Genomic DNA, 5,239 nt, shown 5'->3' with positions numbered 1-5,239 from the left:
CCTTTCCCTTCTTCAAGAGAAAGTTTTTTTCTGGGATGCAGACAGCAGCCCCTCCAGCTTCTCTCCCAGCAGTGTTTTTCTTGGCTTGTGTGGAGGTGAGTGGTGATGAACAAAAGACTAAACTACCGGTGCCTCCAGTTTACCGCTAATTAAACAAAAGACAGTATAGGCCTAGTCCTATGTCTTGCTAACGCATGACTCATGAGCTGAGCTAATGTAATAAGTTAGCTGAAGTTTAGCTAAGGCAATATCTCATGGCCTTACAACCTAATGTACTGATGGAGACACTACATTTGTGTCTAATAACGTCATCACAATCGCCACATGGATATGCAAATTAAGCGTTAACTAATTAAAATGCGCCAATTTGCACACATTTGACAAGTCACTGCAGGTGAATAGGATAAAGAAAATAACTAAAGCATATCACCACAGAACTTCCCCAGTTAATGACTTACATCAAGAGGTTATTAGGTTTAAAACCAACACCATCTAAAGGTGTATTCTTGAAGTCTCAAAATTGACCACTATGAAAAAAGTGCCTTAAAGAGTAACTTCATGGTTTTGATTGTAGGCTCTTCATCTAATAACTATCCATTCTATTAGTTTGTCGTATGCTGATGGATCTTTTCATATACAGACAGCCCTCCCTCAAATGTGAAACTAAGTCCATGTCACCATCAGTAATTGTGTGTGTGTGTGTGTGTGTGTGTGTGTGTGTGTGTGTGTGTGCGCGTGCATCTGTATGGTAAATGTAATATAATAGCAACAATAATGAAGTATGTCAGTTTAGTGTGAAGATTTATGTGAAGTGTTATGTATTCCAATAACACCAAAAGAATTGAAAGAATTTATTGCCTTGTGAAAAATAAACAAATAATTAATGAAACTATGTCATAAATATATACTTGAAACTAGTAGCATAGTGCGTTTCTGTCGCCTGCTCCTGTGATAAATCTAGTGAATACTAAAGAAGACCGTGGTCTCTGTGTGAACTGATTATTTAGTAGAAAAGTAATAATTTTGTTGAATTAATATATTTGTCTTGTTTTTAAAAAATGAACCGTTTTTCACTTGAGCCCCTGCCCACCAAAATGTCTGTGCACGTCCCTGCTGTGTCTGCCAAATATTCAGAGCCAGCATATTTTCAAACGTGCATAAACTGCAAGGGTTTGAAATTAACTTTTGTCACTGCCTGCCGCTGGGGCAGGCAAGTTTTTTTTTTTAAAGGCTGGGCAATTTGCTTCTAAAACACTTTTTGTCATATTTGTTGAAACTGTCTATATACACCAATGCATATTAAAAAGTTAGGTGCACTGAAAAAGAGAGTATAAAAATCGTCTGTCTGTAGTCCTCTCAGTGCTGCAGTAAACACAGACACTCGTTTCATTCGGACCGAATGCAATGATTGGCTGGCTGGCTGTCACTCTCCCTCGCTGCCATGGCTACCAGCCGTGCTGCTACAGGAGCTGCCCCCGTGCGCGCACCCGGTCAGCTCTCAGACCTGACTAGCGAAGCGGAGGTTATATCTGCATGGCTTTTCAACGATAGTGACAACTGAGGAACACCAAGGGGCTGACACAGCGTGGTGGCTTTATTTCTGCTGGACAGGTAATAAATTTTATCATTTTGATGGTGGTTTGTTACTTTCATCGCTAGCAAACGTAGCTACCTACTTAGCATAAAGCTAACTGTTGCTACGAGTGCAGACTGGTGTGGGAGCCAGAGTAGAGACGATGAATTCTATCTAGCTGTAGGTGAGCTGGAAAACAGCAGAGCGAGCTGTGTTTTCCGATGCAAACATTAGGAAAGACAATGTAGGTGTAGACTGCGCCGGTTTAGTTATTCACCATATAGGTTTATTGTTATACCATGTTTACACCTAACTTTACGTTATCTTTACACCTTGTATCTAATCTGTTTGAGTGATTATCTTGTGTCTGCAGTTGATGTTTGACTGTATGTTACTTTTACAAATGTGGTGAAGTAGCTGTGTGTTTGTAGTTATGAGAAAGACATGTCTTTAGTATACCTAAACAATGATGGCTAAAGGTCCCCAAGTATTTGTGTTTCTGGTATATAAGCTACCTATAATATAGTTTGACATTGTTCGTAGCTAAACCTACTGTGTGAAAACCTTTTACTGTAACTGGTGCTGTTATGCCATTACTTATTTTACCAGAAGTAAAAATTCTTGTATTTTTTATTTCTACTGCGCCCTCAGGTCACCTGCAGATTTGGAGTCTTCCAACACCCTGTACTTCTCACCAGTACACTGATCGGACCACGCTGGTTGGCCTGGATTACAGCCACTGTGTCCACAGTCCAGCCAGGAGAAAAGCTGATGACACAATTCAGTATGTTACATTATGAGTACTACGCATTTTACTCAATACATTTATAAGAATGAATGAATCAAAAAATATTAAACAGTATGAGGAATACAGATAAATGGTGCTGATTTATTGTTTTGATTGCATTTTATGTGGAAATCCCAACTGCTCTATAAGAGAACAATGTCAGGTATTAAAAACTTTTCACTAAGCTCATCCTCCTTTCTGTATTATCAGGTACAGCAAGGTGTACAACAAAAAGTCCAGGAAGTGGATTGAAGGTGGAGAAGGACTACAGTTACATCGCAGACCTCCAGAGTGCCGTCCTCCTCCTCTGACGGTTGTCTACTACTGAGGAGATGCCTAGAAGCAGAACCAGGAGACCTGATGATCCCCGTCAACACGGGGTTCAGTCAGGTGTCCCTGCCCAAACTGTGTTGCTAGATATAGAAATATAAATCAGAAAGTAATATGGTTGGTTTTGAAATGTGGTAATCATGTCAGAGAGGTGATTGTGATATATTTAATCATCTCCACAGCAGCGATATGATGCTACATGCAGTCTGAACTGTCTTCATAATCAGTCAGGACACCTCTGGACACACCTTGTCTTTCTTCCTGTATATATTATTTTTAATGATGTTTAAAACTTATCTATTTGTGATAAATGTAGTTTTAGTAGTATTTTAATAACAATAAACAAGTGTTATACCACATTTCGATATCATTATTGGAGACATAAGTAGTTGCTTGATTGTTTATGCTTTAAGTGTAAAGAAAAGGCATTTATCATTTTCAATGTTTTATTTAAAAAAGAATGAAAATATGTTTCAGAACAGGGAAAAATATACTTTGTATTTTCTCTACCCTCCTGGGAATAAAACAAAAACAATGTACACGTATTCATCGACACAGTGGATGGAATTATTTGTGTAGTAGTTAGTGACATTACATCTTACTCCCTGCTAGGATTAAACCTCTGTGTTGTCCTGGTGGATCAGGAGAACAGTTGCATATCTTCCATAAACAGCAACTCAGTATCACGACTCTGTGTTTAAGTTCTCCACACTGCCACACTACAAACTGTCTGTATGCTGCCGGACTGATCTGTTCGTTACTCTGTCCTGGGTCTTGAAGATCAGCCATGTGTGGTGCATGGAAACACAGTAGTCTGGATGTTGTCCACAGTCCTCAGATTCTGGTCTGTAAAGGAATATATAGTTGTTAGAACTCCAAATGGGAAAGATCTGTGTAACTGGAAAGAACATTAATCAACATCATCAGATATTTTTACTGAACAGGGCTTTGTTGTTCTCTGACAGGACTTCTGTGTCCACATTACACACCAGGTGTACATTACATGTACATTACACAGATGAGCTGATGGCTGAAGCAGAGCTGTAGTTAGTTGTAATCAGTAAACAATAATAAAATAGTGATGGATTACATTTATATAGCACTTTATTTTTGACACCAAAAGGGCTTAGGGGGAAACACCAGAGAAACTTTGAGACAAGTACACTGGGAGATAATAGACTAATTAAAATATATATACCTGTTCATATGCCGTTGCTGGAGTGTGAAGCTCGACGCAGGTCATAGAACATGTGCTGCTCGGCTTGCACCTCGTCCTCCCCGTCTTGCCTCTTCTTCCTCGGACCCTGGCAGCCCTCCCAGGACCCCGGTCCTGTCCCGGTTTGTGCTTGGCTCTGGGGTGCTCCTCTTCCAACCTAGCGGGGGCAGAGCTAGACTCCCATGATGCATGGCAGTGAAGAAAGTTTTGTTAAAATTTATAGCATAGTGGTAAAGAGGCAGTTCTCGGAGTACCACTTCATGCGCCAGACATTGATTTGATTCATGATATTAATATATTCTAGCATGTGAATTTACAGAGCAGTTTGTTGTTTGAACTTGATGCTAACAAAATGTGGTGTCCTTACTAACTTCCAGTGGTTACTTTCAAAATTCTATGTTGTTAGTCTTTCTAAATGCAATCATTGTTTACATGATATTAAGTCTTTCACAGCATAATTGTTTGGCTGTTTATTTTATTCTTCAACAGTGGAGTCAACATCACAGAAAATATGTTTATAAGCAAAACATGCCTTCTAGTGGTGCTTAGGAGGAATTTTTATTTGTCAGAATAAGACACATGATTGACAAAGAAACTTGAAAGCCTTCCCTTCACAGTGTATCTGCGTAGTCTGGCGGTTGTGGTCTTTCTCTTGCTCCGGATCCAGAAATTGATGGTTCAAACCCCGCTCACAGCATATTGGCAAAACTTAACACATGTTTGCTGAACAAGTGTGCAGCACATCATTGAGTCTCTTAGCTGATGGGGCCGCACATTGCACCGACAGCGGTAGCAATTGCAAAAAATAGCTGGCAGCTCTCACACGCATTTTCTTAAGGAAATGCCCATTCTAGTTTTTTTTTGTCTGCCACTCGGAAGGGTTATCGGCCACTTTTATATTGAATGCACTAAAAGAATAAATAACATTCAGCTCAGTTAGGCATAATTTTGTCGTTTAGGTATGAGGACGTTTTGCAATTACCCCACCTTACTAAAAAATAACTAACAAAGGTAGCAACAGTGTATATTATGTCAGTGCTCAATTTAAAACCCGCAGTTCAAAACAGAAAACCCCCTCTTCTGGATCCCAACAAAAAAGAGTTTTAGTTTCAATACAAAAATTGGCCAACAAAAACGCCTCTTGCATCTAATAGGCAAGCCTAGTAATTCCATATTGGTGGATGATCTGATTATGTTCCTAACCACTGCTTACCATTTACTTACCTTTTGTGATCTGTATGCTATATGACACAACAGCAAGCAGCCAGCTAAGCTAACAAAAAGACTGGAATTGGTCAAACAGCTAACCTTCCTCTGTCTGAAACAAGCAGGA

The 5,239-nt window shown here is 39.5% G+C and overlaps 1 long non-coding RNA gene across 1 annotated transcript; it reads left to right on the top strand.

Annotated features, from left to right (window-relative positions):
* The first annotated feature begins 1,475 nt into the window (after positions 1 to 1,475).
* Positions 1,476 to 2,630, top strand: LOC123978518. Its single transcript, XR_006826993.1, has 3 exons — positions 1,476 to 1,611; positions 2,225 to 2,357; positions 2,571 to 2,630. It is a non-coding gene; the product is annotated as an uncharacterized LOC123978518 (long non-coding RNA).
* Positions 2,631 to 5,239: the final 2,609 nt, after the last annotated feature.

The sequence above is a fragment of the Micropterus dolomieu genome, linkage group LG11 (assembly GCF_021292245.1).
Source record: "Micropterus dolomieu isolate WLL.071019.BEF.003 ecotype Adirondacks linkage group LG11, ASM2129224v1, whole genome shotgun sequence".
In the NCBI taxonomy this organism is placed as follows: Eukaryota; Metazoa; Chordata; class Actinopteri; order Centrarchiformes; family Centrarchidae; genus Micropterus; species Micropterus dolomieu.
This window is presented reverse-complemented; position numbering and strand designations above follow the sequence as displayed.